The sequence below is a fragment of the Copadichromis virginalis genome, linkage group LG10 (genome assembly GCF_057382275.1).
Source record: "Copadichromis virginalis isolate Kocher_CV1m ecotype Utaka linkage group LG10, C_Virginalis_male_GT1.1, whole genome shotgun sequence".
NCBI lineage: Eukaryota > Metazoa > Chordata > Actinopteri > Cichliformes > Cichlidae > Copadichromis > Copadichromis virginalis.
In genome coordinates this window covers 5,187,245-5,199,755 of record NC_140627.1, presented here as the reverse complement: position 1 = coordinate 5,199,755, position 12,511 = coordinate 5,187,245, and the positions used below count along the sequence as shown (strand labels likewise).

The window sequence follows — 12,511 nt, the reverse complement described above, 5'->3', positions numbered from 1 at the left end:
AAATATAGAGATGGATTTTTTTTTTTTTTTTTTATATAGCACTTTTAGAACAACTCCCAGCTGAACACAAAGTGCTGTACACCTGACATTCCAGAAATGATACATTGAATAAGTAAAAAAAAAAAATTACAGATAAAAATAAAGAAAAATAGATGATAATTTAAATGACATTTAAAATAATAAAATTTGCACAAATAGCAAAAAAAAAATTCTCAAAACAACTTAGGTTACTGGTAGTAACAGTATCTATGGCATGACACCAAAAGTCTTTTTTTTTTCCAACTGTTGTTCTTCTGCAGGCTGCAAATACAGCCTAAGTCATCAGGAGTCACTGAAATGTCTTGGTAATGTGTGAGAAGCTGAAGGCGTGCAGCCTGTCACCTTTATCTGCAGGATATCAAATTGATGTGCAGTGCAGAAAATGACTGTTGTTTTGAGGTAAGTGACATGCACATTGCAGAATTTTGGAATTTTGCAACACAGTTCATAATTCAGTAAATATGAGGTATACTACTATACCCGTTGTATAGTGTATCAGTAGTATACTACTGTACCAGTAGTACAGTAGTACGGTTTGATTGGGTCTGAGTGCCATATTTCAGATGTTCACTTGCTCTTCTCAATCAGTCCTTTCAGAAACTACACCAAACTGCACACACTAAATATTCTTTTGGTGGATCCCAGTAACATTTGAAATTACTTTGATTAAAACAGCTACACATCTATGCTGTCTGCAAGTGTCCACAAGCTAGCATTATAGAGCCTTTGCTCACAGCGACCAATAACAAATCAAAAGACTTTGATTTAAATTAACAGATTCAATGTTGCCAGTTTAAAGGTTTTTTTGATAAAGGTAATTTTTACTCAATACTATTGTCACTCAATAGTAAAACATCTCTAATAATGACAATGGGCAAAAAGAATCACAAAGGAGCAAAAGAATCACAAAGAATTACTGGTTAGGGGAGTATTAAAAACATTATGAATGTTTTAATTATCACAAATTGGAGCAACAGGTTAATCACCTCGTTCCAAAGCAGCTAATCAGGGACCTTTCCAGTGTGCAGCTCCGAAGATACTGACACTCTGACGCTGGAGATCCACTGTGGCCCATCACCTTACATTCACCTTTCATATGGACACTCTATTGAGTTCTGTACTATTAATTCTGAAAAGGCATCTACTGATGACAAAAGAAATTAGTGAAACTATAAGTCGCTGAGTAAAAACTTCTATGATCACTTCTAAGGAATAACAGCAGTCTCAGTTCATCAAGTAACAAGCCTGATGAAGTACCTGACCGGCTGGAATAATCCAATCACCCAAAAGGAAATTCCAGTTCCAGCAAATACATCAGTGTAGGAAGAGAGATGACTGGCTAGATGATAAAGGGATTCACAGTTTGTATGTTGAATCCCTTCAAATAATGGTTGATGCTTGGACATGATAACTGCAGTCTGTAAATTAGCTCACATTAGATTATTTCTCTGCTCATTGTATCACTTACTTTGACTGGAAGTTATCAGATTGTGAGTATACTAATTCAGATAACAGGATTTCAGATTACAAATTAGCAAATAAATATTTGTTATCAAAAGGACAGTTATTACACAGAATAGGGGTCTTTCCATTTTGCACTATTTTAAGGTTAAAAATAGAAAAAGGAGGAAGAAAACCCAACATATATCTATATAAATTTCTCTGTCACACTTACACAGACACACATCAGAAAGGTTTGTGTTGCTCACTCAGACCTTGTTCTTGCTGCACAGCAACCCTCAGAAGAGAATGCTTGTTTCTTTTATGCTTAATTTAATGTTTTCAGTTCAGTTTCCTGCAGACGTTCTGATGCATGCTGTGCTGTGCTGTGATTTATGCACGCTTTATTGATTATGTGACATTTTAAATACATCCCTTGAAGTTTCAAAGCCAGCCTGAAATTAACAGCTGTCAGAGTTAACAAAGACACCATTATGTCCTGACACTGTTACCTCCTGCTCAGACACCAGGAGCTAATGATGGAACCATAACCACAGCGTCGTATTTCTATGGAAGCTTTGTTGTTCATTGAGAAAACAGAACGCTAGCAAGAGTTTTCTTCCCCAGACACAATAAATGAGAGCTGATATGCACACTGTGCTGAGCCGCCAGGTGAACTGAAGATGAAGGACGTATGAAATGTTAAACACCACCATGAGTGTGTCACAGAGATGTTTGAAGATGTTTTTAAAATGGGCTGGCACAGAAAGAGGGGGACTAGTGTCTGCATCAAATCATCAAGTTACTAAAGCACAATAAGAACTACTGAGTACAAAGTACAATATTTGCATTAGAAAATATAAGTATAAAGTATAACATATACACAGAAACCCAGAAATACTTTAATAAAGTACAGATGTACTCTAAAATTGAAAACATTTTAATTTGATTCCTCTAATGGCTTTACTCACTCGGGAGTAGCAGAAGTTGCACACAGCCCGTCCACGGGACAGCAAGCATACATCATGCCCCACTGGCAGCAGCATATATCAGAACTATAGTGCCTGGGCATCGATTGCCTCTCTGACAAAACTGTGATGGGAACTGTGTGAGGGGGAAAAATGAATTTCAGCTTGTGGCTGTGCGATACCCCCAAGTAGCCAAGCAGTGAGCAGGCAAATCCTTCCCCTTCTCCACCCATGTCTTTTTTAATCCATCAGTGGCGGCCTCCTTGCAAACGCACAGGGACAGGCTCTCTTTTTCTTTTCTTTTCTTTTCTTTTCTTTTCTTTTCTTTTCTTTTCTTTTTTGCACCACGCCACAATAAAACTGAAGTCTGGCTGGAGTGGGATTCACAGGTACTGTGAGCGCTTTGTGACTGTTTCATTACTTCAGCCTGACCTGGAGAAAGGGTTGCTGCAAAGGATGATGTAGCCACCTTCACACTGTCATTATTTAGCTCTGTAAGAACACTAGAGTGGAACAGTTTCATATCCTGGTGAACTGACTTGGATATAAATTCGGTCTGTGCTTCAAATGACAAATATTTTAATTAAAACAGGAGGAGAAACAGGATTTGACTGAGAGATAAAAGGCATTTTGGTTTCAGTTGCTCTTTTCATATGCTAAGCAAAGGAGCTATTGTGATTTGGGAGGTTCATGTGTAGAATGCACGCCCTGATTCAAAGCAGTGTCCTGCTCAAAGAAGAGCACAGCTGTCAAAGTCTAAAGACTCTGTCAGAGACATTTACATTTTAGAACTCGAGAGCAGAACTAAAGGGACACTAGGTCAAAAAAAAAGCCCAAAAAAAGGAAAAGGAAAAAAATCAATTCGCTAAATCTGGAGCACACATTCTCATAATGTTTGTGGATCTGCATACACACCTCCACGCAATTGGAGAGGCGCTCATGCTTAAACCCACACGGTCACACACAGATAGTGGATTTCAGATCAATGCTAGAAGAGAATCAATGCACAGTGGAGGTGGGAAGACAAAATGCTCAGGGCAAAGATATATTTAGAAAGGTAAAAGACCTGCAAGTGGGACGGCTGCAGAGGAGAGCGAAACGAGAGAAAATGAAAGCGGACGAGGAGAGGGGAGGGACACTCCTGGATCACATCCAATCTCCCCAAAGTGCTCACTGATACCAGATGCTGCTCACCTATAGCAAATTATGTTATGATGTGCATCTCGCACATTAGAAAAACAAGCCAAATGTGAAGAGCAATATTCTGCCATTCCTCTCATGTCTTCTATTTCCTGTTGCCCGAACTGTTAGTGAGAACGTGCTGAAGGGAGACGCACTATGAGCACATCTGCACAGAGACAGGACGTGTTTACAGGTGGAGAATCACAGCACTTGTTTTCTTCTCTGTTTCTCTACCTCTACTGGAAAAGATGCGTACTCACTGGAAGTCTAAATTAATTTGAGCTATAGAAGAGTCTGTACTGGCATGTGAACATATAGTATCTTTTTACCCTCCATCTTTGAGATTTAACTTTCAGGTGCAGCAGCGACTCTACATCCTATTGTTGAGAAGTTAGAACCTTCCAAAATGTAGACTGTATTTTCTTTGACTTTAACAAAGACCGGCAAGTAGACTGAACTCAAAACGTCATGGCATCCTTTTCAGGATACTGTGGCTAACTACATTTTAATTGCAGCCGCTCTCTCAGAATGAATAAAAAGCTTTAAAAGTCTGTTAGAGTGACTAAAGTGGAAGAGTCACTCAAGGCTAAAAGCGACTCGTTCCTCCATTCAAGCTGCAGCTATTATGTCTTGTCCTTCACTTAATTTAAACGTTGCATAAAACATTAATAGTGCTGGTGCAGAGAGTGCATACATATGAATGTATATTTTCCAATTTCCATAAGGAAAGAACAGTGGGCCCACCCACACAAATGCACATATCCACAATAGATGGAGAGGGGGCGTGTCAGCATGCCAGGGAGAGTGATGGATGTAGGTATGTCTGAGAGTGGAACGGGTTAAGAAGGGGGTATTTCAGATCAGACACGCCCCCTCCCCTCACCTGTCACAGCTATCCAACAAAACCCACCAAACATCAGACAAACTAAAGAAGAGATGATCCTTTAACATGCAGAAACAAATGCGAGGAAGGCAGAGGTTTATAGTCAAGCTACTATGACAGACAGTGCTCTTAAAATAGAAACCAAACCCCCCTCATTTTTCTATTAAACATACAGCGATAGGTTATAGTCTACAATTGAAGTTCTAGTTTCTAACACCACTAAAAGATCTCTGTCACCACCTAGTGGTCAAACGTGAGTTGGGCACACAGTGGGTTGTTTCCACTGTTTAGAAAGACAAATTCGGCCACATTAAAACATGCTGTCGTGCTGACTTTTACTCTTTTAAATATGCTCAGAGTCTACTGTAGCTCATTCCTGGCTGAAGAACTATGAGCAGACGATGAGGTTAACTGTTTTAGAAGCATTTATTCAACAAAGGAAGCCATTAACTACACATACAACTGTATTACTGGTAACCCTGGACTGGATCTTACTCAAAGCATTTTTTACAACCTGCTCCATTCACGCTTTCACACAAGCTCTTCTTTCTATGTCTAACTGAGTTCCATCTTCTTGTTTGGCTCTCAGCGAAGGGGGTCGCACTTTTCTCCTCTCCTCTCCCTTATCTTCCCTGCTTAGCTTCTTATGTCCTTGTCTTGTCTCGTGCTTTTTTTTTCACTTCCCTGGCACACTGTCTCACAGTCTGTGTCTAAAAATCCTAAAAGAGAATTATGGATTTGATCAACTGGTCTCTGAATGCTACTGACACCCTTTTCTCAACGAGAAGTCTGAGAAAGGGGAGAGCCCGAGTGCCCTGGAGGGACTTTCCCTGCCGGATACACGATGGACGGGTGGCAGAAATGGAGGATCGTGTGCCTGGCGGGACTGTCGATCGAGGACACTGAAGATATCTACCTATTCGGAACCATGATAACAGGGTTCTTGTTGATCGGAGCTGGCTTGGCCCTGGCTTATCGGAGAATTAAGAACGCAGAACCGGCTGTTCAAATCCCCACAAGGCTGCCTGCTGGGATTGAAACGATGGGACGAGGTGCGGCTTCTCAGAAAGGGCTAACTAAATGCAGCATGGTTAAGAGCTTGGAGGTGCTTATGGCTGCAGTAAATACTCAGAATAATACCTCTGAGCGTATATTGGAGTACATTGGGGAAGAATCCACCCGGAACAACACTTCGGGGCGGAAGTTGGATTACATCGTGGATCAGTTGGCTGCGGTCGTGAGGTCTCAGAATGTGCTCTGTGAGCAAAAGACTGACAAGACCACGGAATTGAAAGTTAATAACATCATGGAGAAACTGGCAACTATCCAACGGAAGATGGAGAGACCAGTGTCGGAGTGTTAAAAACAGCTTGAAATTCTCATGAGTTGTTTGTCAAAGAAAAACCACCATCATAATGCGGCTACCCCTTCGGCGCCAGCTGTGGGCTCAAGGCTGGAGCTGAACAAAAACTCCCTGATAACGACTGTGTTGAGTCTGTTCCTTCCCATTCCATGCAAGGCCACCTGGGTTGGCTGGAAGACTGTTTACTTAGCCTGGCAGGGCGAAGGACACTGTCTCAGCTGAACTATGGACACGCAGACACACACATACACTGATATGCAGACACTCCCTTTCCAAACGCCTTCAATGCTTGCTCCCTCTTGGGATCTCCGACCTGTAACCCCATGTGATGTCTGTGTTGTGTATGTATGGTCGGGGGGGCGGTGTCCCATTTCACTACAGGGCAACCTGCATGTGGCGAATAAAGCCTTAATTGATTGATTGATTGATCTAGTGTCAAACACACGGTTACATTCAAATGAAAACATCAGAGAGCAACTTGGGGTTCACTATCTTTCCCGAGGATACTTAGGCATGCAGGAATCAAACCAACAACCTTCCTTCCAATTAGTAAATGACCTCCTCTACCTCCTGAGTTATATTCATCCCATTTTGCCGGCAAATTGTACATAAATTATCAAAATAAAAATATTTATTTTCTTCAGAAAAATGCTCCCCTTCGGTATGTGGACTATTATTTTTCATCAGCTTAAATACTAAATAATCCCTGCAGGGGACCTAACAGTGACCATCAAATAACAGGCCCTGAACCATTCCAACATAGTCCACTGATGTAAACTTCCATAATGCTAAACATCCCAGGTTAGTCTGTTCAGTTTCAACATGAAATAACCAGATCATTTTACATAAATGAAGGACAGATCTAATGTCTGATCACAGAAAAGAAACAGAAAGAAACTAAAATGAGATCTGATGCAAACATCATTTGCTGATCCACTCACTTTCAAAATAACCTTACATCTTTCTCTCCTGGCGTTTGTCCATCTCTGCGTTAGCTTATTTCTTACTTATTACTTTCTGATGTACTGAGTTACTGAAATCTGCTGAGAAGAAGTGTGAAAAATAAATGCCATGTGCCTTTCCAATTGTGCTAAGAACTGAGGATACCATAAATGTAGAGGCCAGTTATCACAATCACTCAGGATACACTGTGCTAAATGATCCGATCCGGTCTTTTTACTTTTATTCTTCTTAAAGGCTCATTTTATAAAGGTATTTGTCATGGCTGTATATAAAAAACACTATAGCCATGGATTTGGACCCATTCAGATTTGGAAATACACATACAGGGATCTATCGCTGACATCTGGTGTTTAAAACTGGTATTACAGAGATAATGTAGCCCAGCACATTAAAAATTCCCGAGGGAATTCCCAAAGGACCCTTTCCTTCTCTGCTCCTTCTGCATTCATGGATGAGTCCAGCAGCTGCTGCAGATTGAAAGCTCTGCATCCAGTGTGTCTTAGATGTTTTCCTGCTGGTCTGATGAGACGGAACTTCACTTATCAAACCACTAGAGGGAACCACAGATGTACAGAATACCTCACAGTGACATGACTGTGTCACTGTGCTAGTGTTATATACAATTATTCCTTTTTTTAAGTTTATGCCATGACACTGGTTGGATACAGACCTATGTGAGATGAGACTTGGAAAATCAAGTTCTAGAGTCGGGTGACCAACTGCGTGTCAGAGGCTCCTGTGAGCCACTGGAGGACACACTTGTTCTTATAACCAGTGCTTTTGTACCATAGCTAAAGGACATAGTTCAGCATAGCATCAGCTCATATAAAGTGACTAAACACCAGCAATGTTCTGTTTTCACCACAGAACAAACTAATACCTGTTCTTTTGTTTTGTTCTGAGACTAAATAAATTGATGTAGAATGAAAAAAGAAGCCGTTTCCTACTTTCCTCTCTTCGCCCAGCAGCGGCTAGTGACTAAAAACAAAGCAAATGATTTCCACCTTTTGCTCTGAGTTTGACTTTAAACCACAAGTGTTTCACTCAAACTCAGAGCGGTCCTCTTCCTTTGATCGAGTTCTGTCAGAGGTGGACTTTGACCCTGACATGAAGGGGATTGTATATTTATTTTACTGACTCAACTTTTTCAAATGCAAAGCATGAAGGAACTGAAAACAGAGGGAGGAAGAGAGCAGCACACAGAGCTTTATACTCAGTATGACTCTATGTGATCTTTTTCATGACAGAAGTTTATCCAAAAAAGCTGCTTTGTACTACAATGTGATAAAGTTACTGAAAGAAACTATCAGATTTGCTTATGAGAAAGTCAAAATAAAATTTTTTGCTGAAGTATCAGGAATCTGTGCATTTTATTATAATAATTGAAAAATCCGACTGACTGAGAAAATTCATGCGGATAAACATTTACACAGCCAGGATCTGGGTGGAGCAGCGCTGCATAACAAACATCAACACAACACAAACTGAGCATAATGAAACAGAACCTTACAGCACATCATCAATTCACACGTGACAAAATAATAAATAGTCAACAAAATAATCAAAAAATATGAAAATAAAATATGTATTAAAATAAAAGTTTTAAAAATGTCACACGAAGCCTGTACTCATCCCACATTCATGGATCAAAACACTTGTTTTCCTCTTTTGTGTTTTGCCCATTTTCCTATTCTGTTTCATCTAAATGTTGAATTCATTATCCAAACACGCTGGCAGCCACACATGAATATTATTTTGTGCACACTGATGTGGTTTTATCCCCTTCCCCCCTACTGGCTGCTTTTCTGCAGCTTCAGTTGTTTTCAGAGGGACGAATCATTTTAAATTTTTTGAAGGTAAACCCACCTTTATAATAACAGCACTGCTTGATATGCAGCGCAGTGGACAAGTCAAAGCAGATGTGGATTTATTTTCAGTAAATATTTACGTCTGGAACAAAGGCCCATGTTGTCAGTCAGGTGGCATCATATATGACCCATATTACTACAGTCGTCTTCCTAAAACAGCTTGTTTTCTTTGTATGGAGGTGAACGTAACTGCAGCACCTCTGTCAAGCTTTCAGAATATTACATCCTCACAGTGATGAGGTCAGCCCAGCACAGCTGCTGGACATTTCTGCACTTCTCACCTGTTCATTTCAAGAGAAGATAATAAGGTCATGCTCTGTGCTGCCCAATGTGTCAGGAATTAGCATTGCTTGCATATTTTAAGCTTAGACAACAGTTTTATAAGCATACGTCTACTGCTTATGCTTTTTACTCTCTTTTCCTAACTCTCCAAAGAAAGAAAGAAACTGATTTTTGAATTTCACTGTTTTAGGCGCTGGCATTTTATATTTTCACAGTTAGCAGTAGTTTAGTGTTTTATTTTATTGATCTTCATATATTTTTTGTTTTAAAGTATGTTTAAACATTTGAAATTCTGTTTATATATCAGCAGTGTGATGGACCAGCTGTGACCAGACTGGTAAATCAGTGACACACCTCGTACTATTAAGCCTCTAACTCAGAGTCAGCTGGGACAGGCCCTGCATGTAAGTGCAGTGAGGTCAGAAACAAGAACTGGAATCTGTCAGCCGGTGTAAATGAGTGTGACGTTGGATGGTAATAGACATTTTAAATATTCCAACTACTATTACAAAGTAAGATATATTCAAACCGAGGCAAAAAGGCCAGCAGCTTAACCAACACAGCTCACTTACAGTAACAAGAAGAACTCGCGGCATCGATTTGTATTAATAACTTATGAGCCTAACAGCACCGGTGGCAAGGAGAGTTATAAACAGAACGACCTGCCTATTAACTCTCTGTCTACACAGTGTGGGTGTGTGCGTGGGTGTATGTGAAAGCTTTCATCCTTCTGAGGTGCTGCAAGTTATGTTTTAGGTAAGTGTGTTAATTCCTCCTTTACTGCAAGTAAAACTGTGGACATTTTTTTACTAAAACATCCAAATGGGAAAAAAAGACTTGAATAATTCAATAGATTATTGAAAGAAAGAGCAGATCAAAGGTTAAAGAAAGTCTTTAGTAGCTTAATGTTTGAAGGACTGACCTCTAAAAGCATAAAATGATTCCTGTTCTTGTATTTATGATTTATACTTAGTTTTTAATTTTAAACTATAAACTAGGGCTGGGCCATATCATACCGTTCACGGTAATACCGGTATAATGTTGGGCAACGATAAGAAAATGAAATATCGCGATAGAATATGGGCAAAACGCGCATGCTCAGTGCCTTTGTTTACATATGCACATAGCGGAAAAAGCATGGCGGAGAATGAGAAGGGCGAAAGCGGATCGTTAAATGAAACGGATGAACCAGAACTGGTTTGTAAAAATGTTGCAGCTTCAGTGGTGGAACTGGTTTAGCTTTCGTCCGTCAGATACACAACAAAGCACTATTTTTGGTAGAGCATGCTAGCGGGCCGTCGTTATTACCGTGTTTTTTGGAAAATACGTCACACTTAAAATCAGTCCTTTGATTTCTCTGAAAATCGACAGTGTCCCTTATAATCCCTTGTGCCTTATGTATGAACTCTGGTTGTGTTTACTGACCTGGAAACGATTTTATCTCGTACACGGCGCTCGAAAATCTGTCAAATGTTTCAGTACGACTTTGCTAAGCTACGAACCCACACCGCTTGATGGATTGTCGGCGCATTACGGCTATCGTAGGCAGGAGCCTCGCGGAGTGATACTTACTGTGCTTCAACATAATGTTACCGTATTGTGTGTGTATAACCTCTTTTTAAGTTTTGTGGATATTATACATGGTTATGCTGAGGATATGTCGGCCAGTTTCCACTGGAAATGCCTTTTGGTTTACATTACATTTTATATAACTTTATATAACTTTATATAACTTTAATGCACATAAAAAACATCTGCTTGTTTAAGTGAAAATACATTGATGGGGTTTTTTTTTGCACTAATAATGTCTAGTGTCAATTATATCGTCAGTTATATCTTTATCGCAAATTTTCAAATGTATATCGTGTTAAATATTTTTGGTCATATCACCCTGCTCTACTATAAACTCACCCATATGGAAAAGAAATAGTAAAAACTTATATGTGATTACTCATGAAAGTGGCCACTTTCATGAGTAAATCATGTAAGGCTTACATGATTTACTCATGAAAGTGGCCACTTTCTCATTACTTTCATATATTGTTTTAGTAAGTATCCAAAACATACAAGTTTCATTATATAATTTTTCAAGGGATCTTATATCCGTTTTCACTCTTATATGCTTTTCATACGAGTTTCACACAAGACAGATACAAACTTTATAAGATTTATATATATCTTTTCCATATGGGCAGTTCAGTTCAATTCAAAAACCCTAAACTGCTATACAATAAGCAATCTGGCTAATACTGACACTAATATTTCCAGTATTTTGGATTAACGTGCATTGTGTTTTTACTATGACAGCCACACACACACACACACACACACACACACACACACACACACACACACACACACACACACAGGCAAAACCTGATCACTAAAAAATGTTTTAATGCTTTGATTGTTGAATAATTATGTCAGCCCCTATCAATCAGTTATAAGTAACGTTATAAGACAATAATTAGGACAATTTCTGGTTAGCTAACTATCCCTCTACACAGGATCTGTGCCAAAAATCAGCATATTAATGACTTAAAAAAAATGTTATTTTTTAGCTAACCACAGTTTATAGTTACAGTGTAAAATCTTACCAGTAGATGTAAGTTTATCGTGTTTATTTTCTTACCTCTCCCAGTTCAAGTGCGTAATCCTAGATACAGGGGCGACTTTAGTACAAACAGCTCTGGGCTCACCTGTAGTGAGTGCAGGCTCTTAGTCTGCTGTTTACCTCAGCTAATGTCCATGTTTATTTACTTTAATGGAGGCTGTAAAACCTTGTGAAAGTAGTCCAAGTCAGTGAGTCAGTGAAGCTGACGTCTGTCCAACGACAGTGATGCTGAGATGAGGTGTTGGAGATGTCCTTAACTTTACTGTCGGTAAGCGCTGATGGTTTTGCTGATGATGGCTGCTGTTAGCCGGTGTTAGTGACGCTTTCTTTGAAGCGGCTCTAACAGAAAAGTAACACTAGCTCGCGTAATGTTTAGTGCTCAATGTTAGCTAGTATGTTAACTATAAACCAGCTCTTGTTGTTTAGCCAGTTTGCTGTCTACGTGTGTAATCTGTTGACAGTGAGTGATGGTGACACTATCCAGAATAAATAAGCATCTTTATGCAAGTATTGGTTTGTTAGAGCCCTGACCTCAGTTCAGGATATAAGCTTGAGGTGAGGAGGCAGATGATGACATTTTATCCAGTTACATTGTCTCAACGTATTAATCATATGTGCAGTCCTTCATATCTTAAGCCTGAAGGTGCAGAAACATGTATAATTTACCTCCAGAGCACCCAAACATCTAGGAGTTTGATGATTTCTAAAAATAACATCTTGCTTCCAGCGCCGAGTTTTAATTTCTTAAAGAGAAAAACAATGCAGACACAATCAGTCATTTCTGTTTTACAGGATCAAAAATAAGGCATTACCCTAACGAAATACAACCACTCCATCAACTTAAAACAATGCACTTTGCAGAATACATTAAGTAAACAAATTGCCAGCAATGCATCATCTGAATATGGC

The 12,511-nt window shown here is 39.5% G+C and overlaps 1 pseudogene; it reads left to right on the top strand.

Moving 5' to 3' along the window:
- Nucleotides 1–5,224: 5,224 nt before the first annotated feature.
- LOC146699720 (uncharacterized) lies at nt 5,225–6,136 on the top strand (annotated as a pseudogene).
- The last annotated feature ends 6,375 nt before the right edge of the window (nt 6,137–12,511 follow it).